Source organism: Tursiops truncatus, chromosome 4 (genome assembly GCF_011762595.2).
Source record: "Tursiops truncatus isolate mTurTru1 chromosome 4, mTurTru1.mat.Y, whole genome shotgun sequence".
Taxonomy (NCBI): domain Eukaryota; kingdom Metazoa; phylum Chordata; class Mammalia; order Artiodactyla; family Delphinidae; genus Tursiops; species Tursiops truncatus.
The window spans coordinates 142,508,323-142,525,520 of record NC_047037.1 but is presented as its reverse complement, the minus strand read 5'-3'; the positions used below and the strand labels follow the sequence as shown (position 1 = coordinate 142,525,520).

The 17,198-nt window shown below is 58.2% G+C and overlaps 1 protein-coding gene across 1 annotated transcript in view; it reads left to right on the top strand.

Annotated features, from left to right (window-relative positions):
- TSPEAR (thrombospondin type laminin G domain and EAR repeats) overlaps positions 1 to 17,198 on the top strand; it is a 57,503-nt gene that overhangs the window by 2,884 nt on the left and 37,421 nt on the right. The window lies entirely within an intron of this gene.

Below are 17,198 nucleotides of genomic sequence, written 5' to 3'. Positions count from 1 at the left end.
GTCTCCACGTGGGCGGGAGGCCAAGGCGGAGGGGTTCTGTGGAGGCCGTAGCGGGGGCAGCTGGACCCCAAGGCTGGGTCACTGGCGGGGTGCAGGGGGTGGGCGCTTGGAGCGGGGTGACCTGCCGTGGGGTGTCAGAACAGTGTCCTCTGTCACCCCGGGAAAGTCAGAGGCAGCTCCGCAGCCAGGGCTCAAGGCCGTGCCGAGGCGTGGGAACCTGGTGAACGTAGCACCCTCAGCACCCCCTTCCTTCCTTCACCTGCTCGACGCCCCTGCAGGGAAGGCGCTGCGCCCGCACTGTCACACCGCAGCCCGGTCCGTGCGTGGGCAAGGCTCTCGGCAGGTGTGGGGGACCCCGGGGCGGTCAGGTGGTCACACCTGGGCTCTGGGGTGGAGTGCATCCCTGGAGCTAGAGGAAGTGCCCAGGGAATGAGGGGCACAGATCTGCATTACACAAGCTAGTTGGGGTGTGAAGGCTGCAGGCAGGTGGCCACTGAGGGGCATGGGGCTGCGGGGGGAGGAAGCCCTTCTCCTCCCTTGCTGGCGCCTCCCAGGAATTCTTCAACCCTGTCCTTTGGGCTCTGTGAATGGAAACGCTGCAGGAAGGGCAGTGCTGCCCAGGGAGTTGGGGAATCCTGGCCACCTGGAGAGGCCTGCATGCCGGTTGCTGGGAGTCCTGTGTGGGCATGACGCCCCCTTCTGGGCTCCAGCAGCCGCCAGCAGGGCCGTGAGCAAGGCCGATGAGCAGTTTGCAGTTAGGAAGCTGCTGCTAGATCCCCAGTCAGCTGTCCTCTGTCCACGTGTGGCTTCCCACCCCGCCCTCGGTGCTGGGGGCCCCCCGAGGCTGCGTCCCAGCCGCCCCAGCCCCAGGCCGGCGCCCTGTTCAACACCAGCTTCATCTGAGCTCCACACCCCAGGTGGCCCCTGGAGCCACTCTGCGTGGGCCACAGGAAGGAGAGGCCGCCAAGGGGCGGGTCATGTGGGGACCGAGGCTGAAAGGCCCACCTGGGCTGCTTGACAGTTTTGCAGGGCTGGAGTGTGGCTGGCAACTGGAGACACACTGTCAGCCTGACGCCATTTCCTTTTAAAGAATTCTCAACCGTTAAACCAGGGCGTTGTTTGCACAGAAATTAGGAAACCAAGAATATTCTTTTTTTTGTTTGTTTTTTTTGCGGTACGCGGGCCTCTCACTGTTGTGGCCTCTTCCGTTGCGGAGCACAGGCTCCGGACGCACAGGCTCAGCAGCCATGACTCACGGGCCCAGCCACTCCGCGGCATGTGGGATCCTCCTGGACCGGGGCACGAACCCGCATCCCCTGCATCGGCAGGCGGACTCTCAACCACTGCGCCACCAGGGAAGCCCAAGAATATTCATTTTTATAATGCAACCTCATACACTATATGCTGGTTCTTTGGTTTTGATTTTTAAGAGTAAATCATAGATTTCCAGGAGGTCTTTTTCCAGGATAAGGTCTAGGAAGCCACCAACGCACGCTTCGGGGTCTGGGCTGTGTTTCCAGCCAGACTCCCCCATCTCTCCCTCCCCCCCACCCCGCAATCTCTCCCTCCCCCCCCCCCGGGTGGATTCTCAGCTCTGGGCTTACAGGGACCTCTACGTCTGTGTGGGGTGGGGATGGGCTGTGTTTCCAGCCGGACTCCCCCATCTCTCCCTCCCCCCCCACCCCCCCCACCCCCGGCAATCCTCCTCCCCCCCCGTCCGGGTGGATTCTGGGCTCTGTTTCCAGCCGGACTCCCCCATCTCTCCCTCCCCCTCCCCCGCAATCCCCCCCCCCCCCCCGTGGATTCTGAGCTCTGGGCTTACAGGGACCTCTACGTCTGTGTGGGGTGGGGATGGGCTGTGTTTCCAGCCGGACTCCCCCATCTCTCCCTCTCCCCCGCCCGCAATCCTCCTCCCCCGACAACCCCGGGTGGATTCTGAGCTCTGGGCTTACAGGAACCTCTACGTCTGTGTGGGGTGGGGATGGGAGGTCACCCACTTGTCTCCCCATCTTGAGAGTCTGGGGAGCGACGGGGACGTGGCCCCTGGCTGTCACCCTCGGCGTCCCAACCACACATCTCTGCCTTTAGGAGGGTCCGGGCCGGGGGCTGGGGGCTCCCCGAGCCTCTCGGAGACCCCTCCTCACCCAGCAGCCATGCTCACGCTAACGCCCCCACGTGACCCCACCCCCAGCCCCGAGCAGGAAGCCTGAAAGCCGGTTCCTTCCCGCGGGTCTCGGTCCTCGGAGGGGCTGGGGCTCGGGGTGGGGAGCTCACTTTTCATCCCACCCCCAGGTCGGGGCATGGCGCTTTGGGGACTTTGTGGGGGTCTCCGGCGAATCCACTCTAGTGAGCATCTCTGGCACTGCCGGGGGGTACTTACCCGCCGCTGGGAGGTGCGAGAGGAAAAGGAGGATGCCCACCCCGCCTCCACGGTGACCCCACGGTCGGTTTGCAGCCCGGAGAGCGCCCCCTCCGCCCCCGGTAGGGCCTCAGGTGATGGAAGGGGGAAGGGAGGTGACCCCGAAGGCAGGAGCTGCCCACCTCTGGGCGGGGCGGTGTTGGGGCCACAGCACGGGCCTCGCTGTCGCCCCTGCCGGCCTGGCGGGACCTAAGGGAGCGCGTGGACCGGGTGTGGGTGTCTTCCTACGCCGAGGGGAAGGCGGGGTGTGTGCGCGCGCGCGTGGATATGTGAGTGTGCACGGGTGCGTGAACACGTGTGAGTATTAGTGTGAGTGCGTGTGCGCGCCCGCTCGCCGCTGGGAAGAAGCCGCAGGACATCTACCCAGGTGGTGAAATTCGGTTGCCTTTCTGGCCCCGCGCTTTTCCGCGGTTGCTGCAGCGGGTAACCGAGGGAGACGGGAAATTCTTCCAGGCCGCGGGCGCGGCAGCTCGGCAGCTCCACGTGGCGCAGGCGGGCGGTACGGTGGCTCCGGGCTGGGGCTCTCGGGGTCAGCGGTGGCCGGGCTTGGGTGCCGCCGCATGGGGACGAAGCTCAGGTGGGCGCTCCGGGGACCCCTGCGCTGGTGAACGGCCCTCCCCGGGATGCCTCGCTCCGCGTGTCGCGCGTCGGGGGGGGAGGTGTCGAGCGCTGAGCTTGGGGCGCCCCAGGGAAGGGTCACCCGTCGTTGGTGACTGGCCGCCGCCGCCGTCCGCGTGCGCTCTGTCCCCGACGCAGCTGGCTCCATCCAGGGTCGGGGGCTGCGATTCAGTGGCCGTGCACTTGGGCAGGACGCGCTGCACCTTCGTCTCCATAACTAACCCCGACGCAGCAGCTCCCAGTGAGGGACGTGCCTGCTTTTAGCCACACCCGGGACTGTCACCAGCTGCGCCACCGGCATCCTCCGGCCCCGCGCAAATATGCACAAACGTTCTGTCCCCATCCGCCTGAGGCCCGCCGCTCCCCTTGTTAATGCCTTAATAAAAAAGCCCACACCTCACTACATCATTACAATTGTTTATTTTATTTTTTTGTAATTGGTAATGATAATGGGCTCCCCCCGAAATCCGGAGTATTATATTTTATGCAGTTAAATTCGTGCTTCTGAGAAGGGGCCTGTGGATTTCACCAGCTGGCAGAGGAGCCAAGGCGTACAGGAAGCTGGGGCCCCACAGTTCACTGGTCTCTGGGATGGGGGTGCTGGTGGGGTTGGCTGCTAAAGGCATCGAAGAGGCCCTGGTGGGCAGAGCCCCGGTGAATTTTCTGGCCCCTGTAATAGCTGGGGGAATTGATTTCTCACACCTTCTCCTCCATACGAGGGTCCCAGGAGGCAGGGGCAGGGTCCCCTAGAGAGTGGTGGGGAGGGGCGGGGCCCCAGGGGAGGCTGGGTTCAGGACTCCCACCTCCCTCTGCAGCCCCAGAATGTAGGAGGAGGGCCGTAGGGCGCTAGTCTGTCTGTACCCATTTCCACCACCCAGTTCTAGTTGCAGGAGGCCCCTACTTCCACCGGCAGATTCCCTGAGGACCCCCATTTGGGGGATAGTGGCACTGGAGAAGCCAGTCAGGGAGTCTGGACCCGGTTCTCCAGGGGAGCCCACCGGAGGGTCAGGTGATCTCTCAGACCTGCTCTAAGGGGGCATTCACTGCTGACCCCCCTCCTTCTGGGGAACGTCTTGCTGGATTTCATGTCCTCCTGGGAGGGAGGGAGGGGTCACGTCAATAGCAGGGTAGGGTTAAGAGCTAGAGGTGGCCCTGGGAGGAGGGGGGAGGTGGAGGGAAGGCTGGTTAGGAATGAGGGCTGGCCATGGGAAGCTTGGGGCTCCAGGAAACATGGGGGCGCCATCCAGACCGGCCCCAAGGGTCACCCTCAGGCCCCAGAGTGTGGGCCCTGGAAGTCACCTACCCGCTGGCCTCTTCCCCACCCAGCCGGGAGCCGGGGCGGGGGAGGGGGCGTCGTCACTAGTCTATGTGGCACAGACAAGGCAGGTTGGGACGTTTGAAGATTGAATAAAGCTCACAGTTGGAGGAGGGCTGGAGGGACAGGCGCAGCTGGTGGTCAGCAGGAATGCTCCACTCCAGCTGCGTCCCAGGAGGCCAGGAGCCAGCGGGGCCCCGCCTTCTGCGCGTCCTCAGGCTGACCAGGCAGAGCCAGGCCGGGGGCAAGGGTCCCTCTCGCCAAGGGGCCGCTGGCCAGGCGGCGTTGGCCACCACAATCTCAGACACACAGCACAGCCACCCAGAGCTGCCCGGAGATACAGACGCAGGAGTCGAGGGCCTTGGGGCCGCCGGGGTGGGCCTCCAAGCTCAACTCCCTTGGAGATGCTCCCAGGGCATGGCTTGGCTCCAAGGCTGCTGAGGCCGGAGTTATTTACGTCAGCCCCGGGCCGGAAGCAATGAAACATACAGCCAGCTGGGGAGGACGGAGAGTTTATCCACTCAGCTCAAGACCCCGTGAGGGCGGGCAGGCCACACAGCAGCAGGAGGGGCAGAGACGGAGCAGAGCAAGACCCCCAAAGACTCGGGGGGAGAGCGGTGTCCATCGCTTTCAGGAGAAACCTGGGGACCCGCAGTAACAGGGGAGGGCTGTTTCAGGTTCATCTGGGCCTGATCGGGAGGCTACGGATGGGCTAAGCCCTGCCTGTTGGGGTCCTAGGTCAGCTCACATTCACGTAGAGGTGTAGACCACAGCTCGTGCTGGGTTAAATCCTGAGGGTGGCTGGTGGCTGGCAATGGCAGAGGTGGGGGTGGCCCATAGCACCTGGCAGGCCCTGGGGGGACGTGCCGGTCAGCTGCGGGACGTGCCCGAGGCGGGGACGCAGCAGGCGGGGCAGCAGAGCAGGGCTGCGGAGGAGGAGGGTCTGCGGCAGGACGAGGGGCAGGGGGTGGGCTGGCAGCACGAGGGGGCTGAGCAGGGGGCGGCCTCACAGCACACAGGCTCGCAGCATGCAGGTGTGCAGCAGACAGGCTTGCAGCAAACAGGTGTGCAGCAGACAGGTGTGCAGCAGACGGGCACACGGCAGGCCTGCTGGCAGGGGGAGCAGGTGCAGCGGGGGGCTGGCAGCTAGACTGCTGGCGGCATGAGGCCGTGCAGAGGCCGGTGCAGGCTGGTTGGCAGCAGGGGCTGGACACGCAGCTCACTGGGGTGCAGACGAGGGTCAGGCAGGGGGCCGGGGCGCAGCCGCTGGGGGTGCGGCAGGGGGGCTCGCAGCAGCTCTCTGGGCAGTCGTCCACCTGCCAGCAGGAGCCGGTGCAGGAGTCACAGGGACCAGGCAGGCAGAGCCGCTGCCGTAGCTCAGGGCGCTGGAGCAGACGGACAGGGTGGACACGGCCATGGTGGGGGCGGTGGCTGGAGGAGGGTGTGAGTGTGTGTGTGATGTGCTCGGCTGTCGGCTTCACCCCCTCCTGGGTGTGTGTGCTGTCCTGGGGAGGCTCCACACCCTCCCTTCCTGGTTGCTGTTGAGAGCAGGTCCACAGAAGAAGCGGCAGCTTTGTCGTTCCAGGAGTCATTGCTCAGCTCACAAAACTCTTGAAATTGGCTTGGGACGCCTTTACTCGTTTTTGTCCTAGAAAGAAACCCCAGGGTGGAGTGTAAGTCACCTTGCCATTTTAGGCGGTGCTGCAAGTCGGGGCCGGTGTCTGTGGGCACTGGGTCCTGGCCCCTGGTCAGGGTGAGCGCTGCTGGGGTCGCCCAGCTGGCTGAACGAGGTCATGCGCCTCTGTGGTTGGAAGGTTAGAGAGGAGGCGTATCTGGGTTCTAAATAAAGGTAACGTGAGTCATGCTTGTAGGCAGCAGTAACAGCGCAGCAGATGGGTCGGCTCACACAGCAGACATGTATCTCATAGTCTGGACGTCCGACCTCTGAGGTCAAGGTGCCGGAGGGCTGTTTCCTTCCAGGGCTGTCGGGGAGAGCCTGCCCCAGGCTGTCTCCTAGCTTCCGGGGCTTTTCTGACAGTTCTTGGGGCTTCTTGGCTTGTGGAAGCGCCACCCCGATCTCTACCCTCACCTTCACAGGGCTTTTTCCGTGTGTGCCTGTCTGCGTCCAAAGTTCCCCCTTTCGTAGGGACACCAATCAGGTTGGATGAGGGGCCACCCGCAAGACCTCATTTTATCTTGATTGTATCTGCAAAGACCCTATTTCCAAATAAGGTCAGATTCACAGGTGCTGGGGGCTGAGGCTGCAGCGTCCCGTTGGGACACAATTCAGCCCCTCATGAGTGCTGTCCCTGCTCTGAGGCTGACGCTTGGCCAGAGTCTGGGATGGAAGGAAAAGCTGAGCAGGTGTTGACTTTCTGCTTTCTCAGGGACAGCAGTGAAGGGCGGGGTGCAGGCAGCAGGTGGCCTGACAGGTTTGGAGCACACCCAAAATTTCTGTCAGTCCAGGCGTGGTTTGAGCTCATGGGCTGATTTTTTTTTAGTTTATTTTATGGAATAATCCTAAAAGGGGTACAGAGAATTCACGTATGCCCGTCTCCCAGGTTTCTCTAGTGATAACGTCGCACAGAACTGTAGATCAATTACCAAGTCTTAGAAACCAGCATTGGGACATTACTGTTCACTAAGGACAGACTTTTCGGATTCACCATCTTCCCAGGAGTGTCCTCCCTCTGTTCCAGGACCCCACGGTGCATTCATCAGGTCTCCTTAGTTGGCTCTAGTCTGGGACAATTGCTCACAGTTTCCTTGTCCTTTGTGACTGTGACACTTTTGAAGAGCAGTGATCAGGTGTGTTGTGGGCTGTCCCTCAATTGGGTTTGTCTGACATTTTCTTATGATTGGACTTGGACTGTTACATCTAGGGGAAGAATCCACAGAACTAATGTGTCCAGTGAAGCAGGGGTGACTTGGTGTTGTTATGTCTAATCACTGAAGATGTGACTATTTCTCCCTTTGTAATTAATGAATATCTGGGGGAGATTCTTTGAGACGTTGCAGATATCCTCCTTCTGCTGAAACATTTGCCCTGTGGTTTCCGCACCCTCTGGGGATCCTGCCTACAGCATGGTGACTACCGTGTGCTAACGGGATTTTCTACTTCTACGGCCCATCTCCAATTATTCATTAAAATTCTTCTCTAAGGAAGAGTTGTTCCCCCCCCAATATGTTTATTTGTCCTGTTATGGACTAAAGAATGTTAATTTTATTGAGTTCTACTACAATATTATCATTATTTTCTTGTTCGAATTGCTTCACGTTTGGGACCATGACCCCTCTCTGACATTTTGACCACTGGAGCTCTTTCATTTGTCCCTTGGACCCTTCCAGCACCCCTGGAGTCAAGCGCTTCTCCAAGGAGCCCAGGTCCCTTGCAGTGGCTGGTGGCATTTAGAAACCAAGGCCTGGAGCTAGGTGTGCTCACTGCCGCTGGGTGTCGCGCCCCCCATGCCCCCTGGTGGAGAGAGCAAGGAGGTGCATGTATGTCAACTCTCACGTGCCTGAACCTGGGGGAACGCCCTCAGTCTTCCACCGTTAAGGATCATGCTAGCTGTAGTTTTTTGCAGATTAGCTTTCTCAGGCGGAACGTTCTCTTCTGTTGCTGAGAGATTTTATCATGAATGGATGTTGGGCTTCATGAAATGCGTTTTATGCGTCTGCTGAGGTGATCATATCGTTTTCTTTGTAAGTCTGTTAACATGGTGAATTACATTAACTGATTTTTTAAAACTTTTTATTTTGAAATAGTTACAGATTCACAGGAAATTGGGAAACTAGTATAGAGAGGTGCTGTGTACCCACATCGATTGATATTTGAATACTGAAGAAGTCTTGAGTTGCTAGATAAACCCCACTTGGTTGTGATGTATTGCCTTTCTGGCATGTTGCTGGATTTGATTAGCTAATGGCTTGTTCAGGATTTTCATATCCGTATTCATGAGGGTATTGGTCTGTAGTTCTCTTTCACTGTAACATCTTTGGCTCTGATAACACGGTTTTCGTCATGGGAGCTGGCAAGCTCCTTTTCCATTTTCTACAAGAGATGGTGTAGAGTTGGCATTTTGTCTTCTTCAGATACTTAGTAGGAATGTCTAAGAAACTGGAGTTTTCTTAATAGATATGGAAATGCCAGTTATCTGTTTCTTCTTTCATGAGTTTCGGTAGTTTTGTCACTGAACCAAACTTGGGTCCCCTTGCGCAGGCACAGTAAAGCCAATCTACTGATGCCGAATTGCGGTGAAGGAAGGCGCGGTGTTTACTGCACGCGCCAAGGAAGGAGTTCAGGTGGCTAACGCTCAAAAGACCTGAACTCCCCAAAGGCTTCTAGGAAAGGTTTCTAAAGACAGGGTGAGGGAAAGAGCTGTGGTATGTGATCATCTCGTGATTGGTTGGTGGTGAGGTAATCAGGAATCAGTATCGTCAGCCTGCTGGTTCCAACCGGTCTGGGGGCCACATGCCTGTGGTCAGCATGCAGTTAACTTCCTCCACCTGGTGGGGTTTCAGTATCTGTGAAACAACTCGGTGGTGAGACTCAGGATACTACCTACAGCCCTTGAGGAGGAACTAAAGCTCTTTGACTTTGTTTAATGACTAAACTATTATTACTTTGTCTTGCTTGACTGAATTTTCTACACTTTCTCACTTCTCTGATTAAATGTATTCTTTGGAACTCAGGGAAGGCCCAGGAGGCTCCAGTTTTTCTACCAACGAGAGGCAGGTGGAGGACACAGGGGCGATGTGTCCCAGGAAGGCCCCACAGGGCCCTGCTTGGTTACAGTTTGTGCCTATCAAGGAGTTGGTCCATTTCATCTAAGGTTTTGAATATATAGGCCTAATGTTGTTTGTAGAGGCTCTGCGTTATCCTTTTAATTTCTTTTTTAAACATTGATTTTATTGAAGTATAGTTGATTTACAATGTTGTGTTAATTTCTGCTGTTCAGCAAAGTGATTCAGTTATACACACATACATACATTCTTTTTCATGTTCTTTTCCGTTATGATTTATCACAGGATATTGAATATAGTTTCCTGTGCTGTACAGTAGGACCTTGTTGTTTATCCATCCTGTATACAACAGTTTGCATCTGCTAATCCCAAATTCCCAATCCATCCCTACCCTGCCCACCCCCCTTTGGCAACCACAAGTCTGTTCTCTATGTCCCTGAGTCTATTTCTGCTTCCTTTTAATTTTTGAAAAATGTTTAGTGATATCTCATTTTTTGTTCTTGACACTGATACATTGTTCCTTCTTGTTTTTCCCTGTCAGTCTGGCTAGAAGTTTATCAATTTTATTGATCTTCTTGAAGAACCAGCTTTGGTTTCAATGAACTTTTCTTTTGTTTCAATCACATTGATTTCTGCCCTTCTACTCCCTTCTCCTCACTGGGGGTTCCACTTGCTCTTCTTGTCCAAGTTTCTTCAGTGGAAGCCTCGATGGTCGGTTTGGTACCTTTTTTCTTTTCTCACGGAAGCACTTAGGACCACACACCTTCCTCTTCTTCAGCTGCGCCCACACATCCTTTCCGTGCGGACCATCCTGGTCTATAATCTGAGGCGTTGAACGAGCTGATCTCCATGGCCCCTTTCACTCTGATTCCATAATTGCTGACTCATACACAAGTTTTAAGGACAGTAGAATCGGGGGGACTCACGCGCAGCAGGATTTGGGGGCAGCCGAGCCTCTGGGTGCTCAGTGTTTGGACTTCCACTTTCTGCAGCCCGAGGCCACCGCAACCGGATTCATCACGGCTGTTCACATTTTCACTCGCCTGGAGAACGTGCGATAAGGGAACACGGAAAGCTGGCTGGATCAAAGAATGATCGCGCCCAGCGGGAGTGAGCATTGTTTTTATTGCAAAGGTCTCTGAAGTCGGGGCCGCCCCCTCATCCTCGCCCCGCCCACCTCGGCTCCTGGCAGGAGAAGACGGGGAGGAGGCTCTTCAGATCAGTGGAGATGCCTCTGTGGGCGGGACCCTGCGGGCAGATGAGCATCCCGTCCAAACCCCCTCGTCCCCGTGCCAGCCCTGCCGCCTGCGTGGCGCGCGCGCTATCTTTGCCTCCTGAATGTCCATGTGCCTGGTGAGGCCATGCGGCTGCTGGACCCAACGGAGAACGTTTGAGGAAGGTTCGGGTTTGGAGCTGGCAAGCTTGGGCCTGGAGATGGACTGGTTCTGCTCCGCGTGCGGACTTCTCTGCGTCAGCTGACTAAGGCGTCCTGGACGCACTGTTGCCTGTTTATGTGAAGTGAATTCACGTCAGCTGTTTACCAGCCGCGTGGATCTCACTCAGGAGACCTACTTGGCAACCCTGGCAGCTGCCCTCTTGCAGGCAGACACAGATGCTCTCACAAATTCAGGGGGGAAGTTACAAACTGACCCACAAAGTGGCCCGGCGCAGGGCTGACCGCACCATGAGGGGTGGGCAGTCCCTCTCCCAGTCCCTGTGAGGCAATCCCATTCAGGGAGCAGCTCCTGTCTGCCTGGCAATATCCCCAACCCCTCCCACAGCCCCCCAAGAAAGGGGGGACCAGCCTCCGAGAGGTCAACACAGAGGCTGCCGTGGGAAACAGCGGGTTCCGGGGGAGCTGGGTGCAAAGGCCGCGGCCGTCGCTCTGCACTCTGCTTGGCCCACTGGACAAGGTCAGGCATTCCCAGGGGCTAACACAGACTCTGGAGGATGAGTGAGGGAGGGGACGTGTGTGGATTTGGAAGCGTGGATGTGTGTGCGGCCTGAGCCGCCCAGGGGGCTGTGTCACGTCTACTGCTCATCGCCGGTGTCCTGCTCTTTCGGTGCCTCCCCTGTAGCTTCCATGGCCTGGTCACTATGTGGCCTTTGGCTTTCTAGGCTCTGGATACCCCAGGGACATCTCACGCTCCAGCCTAGAGAGCCCAGGTCCCGTTCGAAGCCCAGCAGCCCTGCCTCACTCCACGTTCCTTGACGTCCTTTAAAACAAGTGAAGAAAAGCAGATTTAAACACACAACAGGGACGGGCCAATTGCCCCTTTGTGCTCCATCTTTTTTTTTTAATTGGAGCCTAGTTGATTTACAATGTGTTAATTTCTGCTGTACAGCAAAGTGAGTCGGTTATATACATATATATATTCTTCCTCATATTATTCTCCATTACAGTTTATCACAGGATATAGAATATAGTTCCCTGTGCTCTACCGTAGGACCTTGGTGTGTATCCATTCTATATATACTAGTTTGCATCTGCTGAGCCCAAACTGCCAGTCCCTCCCTCCCCCACCCCCTCCCCCGTGGCAACCACAAGTCTGTTCTCTATGTCTGAGTCTGTTTCGTTTTGTAGATACGTTCATCGGTGTCATATTTTAGATTCCACATATAGGTGATATCACATGATATTTGTCTTTCTCTGTGTGACTGACTTCACTTAGTGTGATCATCTCTAGGTCCGTCCATGTTGCTGCAAATGGCATTATTTCGTCCTTTTTTATGGCCGAGTAGTATTCCATTGTCTATATTTTTTCATCCACTCACCTGTCGATGGACATTTAGGTTGCTTCTGTGCTCCATCTTTATATTTTTTCCTGTTTCCTTTTTTAACCAGTGTAATAGGAGAAAAGTGATACCTTGCCACTGTTTAATTTACACTGACTATATTGACTTAGATTTCATCATATTTGAGTTGTTTCTTTCTTAGGTTGCCTGCCTTTGGGGTAAGGATTGTTCTTATGTTTTCCTTGCTGGTGTCCTGGGTGCCTTGTTCCTTCTGTGTGTTCACCCCTTGTCTGTTTTAAGAACGGCAAACCCCCTTCCTGCTCTGTCCCGTGACAACAGCATGGCCCGTGGTGTCCTTTATTGAGTGGAAATCCTTGTTTTGATGTGAGCAAACGGACCAGCTTCTTTCTGATGGTTTGTGTGCAGTGTTGAGAAATCCTCCTTAACCCCAGGTCGCAAAGAGAGCCCTCAACTTCTCCCTCTGACATGGAAGTCCCACTTTCCACCCCACCTGGAGTTGATGACCTGTGTCCTGTTCAGGGAGGAATCGGGCCTGGCTTCTCCCCCCACCAAAGCCCAGCTTTCCCACCACCACCCACTGATCAGTCCACCCTCCGCGGATTTGCGTGGAGCCCGGACCGTGTGTCGTCCCCGCTTGCGTGGGTCTCTGAGCCCTTGGGCCTCCCCATCACTGGTCCATCTGCCTCTTCTTGGGCCCAAACCGGACTCTTCTGTCACAATGGCAGTGTCATCAGTCCCACTGTCCCGCAGGGCACACCTAATAGTAGCCTCACCTAAGTTCTTAGAAATGAATTGTCCTGGTCCCTGGGCACCCAATGAACTGAACGAAATCCACAGAGGAAAGAGGATCTTATTGGTCATCTCGTTTCCCTCCCTCCCCACCCCCAGTGGAGGGGCCCATCTCAGAGACTGTCTGAAGCTGGCCAGGTGTCCACCTGGCTGCAGGCCTGTGGCTCATACCCGTGCATCCAGCATAAGGCAGTTGCCCCTTCACCAAATAACCCCGGTCTTCACGGCCCCCAGCACGGGGGCCTCCCCAGGGGACTTTTCCAAGGCACGAGGAGCCTGGCTTCTGGCCAGAACTGCTTTGAGAGATCTCGCAGGCCAACCACAGGCCTCACAAGGACGCTGCCCACTCCCCCCAGACCTGGGGCACAGCCTCACCGGCCACGGCCACACTCACACGCACATCTGCACCCCCGGCCTCCTTTGAGGCCTCCTGTGAAGACACTTTGCCCACTCTGGCCCACGCCCCAGTGCTTTCCCACTCGTGGCCCTTCCTCCCGCTCCCTCCCTGGCCCCAGGGCTCATCAGACTGCAGGTGGCTTTGTCCTGGGCTCCCTGGCACGCCCGTTGGTGCCCTTCCGGGGGGTGGGGGGTCTTGCTGACACTGTCGCAGTACAGGGTTAAAGTCTTCACTCTCCTCCCGCTTTGCCTGTTGCTGTGATCGGCTCCTCCGACACCTGGCGGCTCAGCTCTTTCTCCAGCTCAGCTGAGCCCCTGACACGGACAGTCGCCACCCTCCCATTTTACAGATGAGGAAACTGAGGCTCAGAGAGGTGCAGTGAGTCAGTCGTGGGCCAGATCTTACGATGCTGAGGTCCAGGTCAGGGCCCTGCTGGTAGCCAGCTTTGAGTTCATCTCCCTGTGGCCGCCACAGTCTCTCTGCTAAATTATAGGCACCACAGGGCAACGACTCTTTATTTTGGAAACTGGCATTTCAAGAAGCCTTTGTGGAACAGACGAAGACCATGCAAATGAGTGCAAGCCCGGCTGTTTATCCCGCCGGCTCTGGCAGGGGCCCACCAGCGTCACCTGGGCGTGGCAGGGGCTCAGGCAGACACAGCTTAGAGTGGAGAGAGGGAGGCCCGGGTGCGGCCTGATGGAGGCTGTCGGCGAGGGAAGCTGGGGCTGGACCAGCAGCGGCGCCCCATGTGCCTGGTTAGGGAGCAGATCCGGTTTTCTCCGTGGGGTCCTGAACTGGACGTGGGGACAAAAGTTAGGGAAGCTGCTGGTCACCGGCCACATTCTGGCCATTCCAGGCAGCAGCGACCGAGGTTGTGGGTCAGGCTTCTGTGGCCAGGCGTCCACGGCTCGGCCATTGTCTGTCTGTCTGTCCAGCCCGTCAGCATGAGTCCAGCAGGTGCCAGTGTACATGTCCCATCGGTTAACTTGCTGGAGTCTATCACTCAGGCATCTGGACGTCCCGAGGTGGCACTGACCTTTGTGAACTCGGTCACTCACTCATTCCTGCATCCAGCGGGGCTTTCCCGGGAAGGCACGAACGCACTGTCTCTGTTAACCTGGAGAACCCTCGGCAGGTGTGTGGGTGTGTGGACCAGGCTCAGGTGGAGAGAGCCCGTGTGGATGAGTACCTGCCAGGCCACAGGCCGCTCGGGCCTGCATGGGTTCTGGGGGGCGGGGGGGGGGGGACCAGGAAGAGGCTGTTTCAGTTAAACAATGGAGGGACAGACTCGCACTGAGATTAGCCGAGTTCGGGTCCCCCCAGTTGCCGGTGCCTGGGGCTTGGCCGGGCTGAGGCACGTCCTGGAAGCCGAGCGGCCTGCCTGGTGGAGGGCCCACGTTTCCTGAAGGAGGGGCCGGACGCTGGTGGGGCCACAGCTAAAACCACGACGGCGAGCCACTGCCAGACAGGGCCCACGTACCCTGTGTCTCAGTTTGTGGGTGAATTTAGGATGCACAGTGTTTACTTAGAGCCCCGTGCTCCCCAGGGACCCCAGCCAGGCACAACCACCCAGGATGTGGAATCTGACCCCCGGCCTGGGCAGCCCGAGGCTGGGGTCAGGGTCCGTCCCCCAGAACACGGACACCCCTCCACCCCTGAGATGCCAGACTCCTCCCTGGCGTCTCTCTGGGACCCCGTCCCCGACACACACAGCAGCCTCGGGGTGGCCGCCGCCCTTGATGTTGGAGTACATCAGAGCGCCGAGCTGCGAGCGCCTCAGTTTACACACAGGTGCTTTCCCAGGAACGATGCTCTTTCCTCCCAGGCTGTTCTCGCTTTCAGTGGCGTAAATGACAACAGTGCCCTGCCCTCCCGTCACAGAGCAGCTGCTGACCCTCCCTCACCACATCCCCCAGAGGGCCTCGCACGCCCGTCCTCCCAGACACTGCTCCGGCCGCCACATCCCTCGGTCTCGCTGTCCCCCCAGGCTGGCATGAGCCTCGGGCCGGAGTCCAGGTCTGCACGCGGCCAGGCCGCCCACCGCCGTCCAGCCTGCCCTTGGTCCCCGCACTCTCGGGCGTGTCCACACCCCGTGGGTGCCTCCGGGCACATGAGGATGCCCCTTTGCAGGAGGACGTCAGCGTCCCTGACTGTGTCCCGGCTTGATGGTCCCAGACTCTGTACCATGTTGAGCGCTGGGGCGGGGCAGCGAGTGGTCTGGGTTCAGGAGCCCAGTTCCTTGCGTGCACAGCGCATCCTCTTTCCCGTGTTGGTAAGAATCCCTGGTGTCCTGGATACGAGTCCTCTGTCCTCTCGCCCTTTCCCCCACAGTGTGTTGCTCTGGCCCCTCTCATCACTGACCTCTCCTTCCAGGTTTCACGCTCTCACTTTGAATTGCTCTCTCCTCCTCTCTTCTGTGAGCTCGGTGTCTTTCCTCTGAACGGGTTCGGAGAGACCTCTTGTTTCCTAAATTCCCTTGACTAATGGAGAAGATGAGCTCCTGTCTTCCACCTCACCTGCCCCCGTCTGTGACGCCCCTGCTCCCCCCGCACTCTCCCCTCGGTGCCGCACTGGTCGCCCTCTGGCCGCTGGGAGTCCCTGGACGGGGGAAGGGGCAGCCCCGGCAAGGGTGGGGGCCAGGCCCGAGCGCGGGGGGAGCGCAGAGGGGGCGTCCTCTGCTCTCATGGCCGCAGCCCCGCTGACTTGCTGACTGATCCCCGTGGTGCACTGACCGCTGGCTCCAGGGCCAGCACCCCTGTGTCAGGCTCAGACCCCTTAGCAGGACCGCCAGACCCCGAGGGAGACGGCTCTGGGGAACGGCTGTTTCATTCGCACATGCCTGTCATTTGTCCCAGGCCACAGCCTGACACATGCTGGCCGAGTCTGGAAGGGTCCAAGGGGCAGCCGTGGGCTCTGCTCCGAGCCAGCACTTCCCTCCACTGCGGGGCCGGGTGGGCCGTCTGGAACCCCGCCACTAGTCACAGGCGCTCCCTGCGCTGCCCGCTCTCCCTTCCTATCATCTGGGCTCAGGTGCGTTTCCGCCTCTGGTCACAGGTGCTCCCTGCGCTGCCCGCTCTCCCTTCCTATCATCTGGGCTCAGGTGCGTTTTGTTTCTGATGACCTTGAACTGCGGAGCAGGAGCCGGTCTGCTCCTCTACAACGTGTGCGGAAGGCAGTGCCCAGGCCAGGGCGGCGTCCGGGTCCTGTCGGGGGCCCTGCCCTCCGACGGCACCACTGGGACCGTGTCGCAGACGGCTCAGCCGGGGGCTCGGGGATGCCGTGCCTGCCTTGTCTCAGACCCTGGACGCTTTCCGTGCGCGAGCCTGTCTCCCAGGACCACGGGCTCCCTGGGGCCGGGTGGGGGCTTCCCTGTGCCCCAGCACACCCGGCACAGCGCCTGGTGGTTGACTTGGAAATGGCAGCAAAACCCAGGGGGCCGGGGTGGAAGGGTGGGGAGGAGGGGCCACGGCGGACCCGGGCGGGTCGTGAACCCCTGGTGCCCCCGCTTGCTCACAGGATAGACGGGCGTCGACTGAAAAAAATGCACAACCGAAAAGTTGAGAGTTATGGTTTATTCAGTGGACAAAACTGAGGACTTAACCAGGACACAGCATCTCAGATGGCTCTGAGGGACGGCTCCGAGGTCAGGGCGGAGCCAGGATACAGAGGAGTTTTGTAAAAAAACCAGGTAGTCAGACCATCAAAAGAATGCTGTTAATGAAAGAAAACCAGATACTCAAGTTAAGGAATTCAGCGTGTTTCTGTGTCTGGGAAGATGCAAGAGTCCGGGCTCACTGAAATCATTCCTTTTTTTTTTTTTTTGCGGTACGCGGGCCTCTCACTGTTGTGGCCTCTCCCGTTGTGGAGCACAGGCTCCAGACATGCAGGCTCAGAGGCCATGGCTCACGGGCCCAGCCGCTCCGCGGCATGTGGGATCTTCCCGGACCGGGGCACGAACCCGCGTCCCCTGCATCGGCAGGCGGACTCTCAACTACGGCGCCACCAGGGAAGCCCTGAAATCATTCCTTTGATGTGCGCCTCAGCTACCTGGGGCCAGCATCCTGTGTTTTCCCGTCCTGAGTCTCCTCAGGGTGCATGCTGGGGGCGGCTGTAATGTGATGGCTTGACGGCTGAAACATCCTTTGTTTTCCGATGTGTCA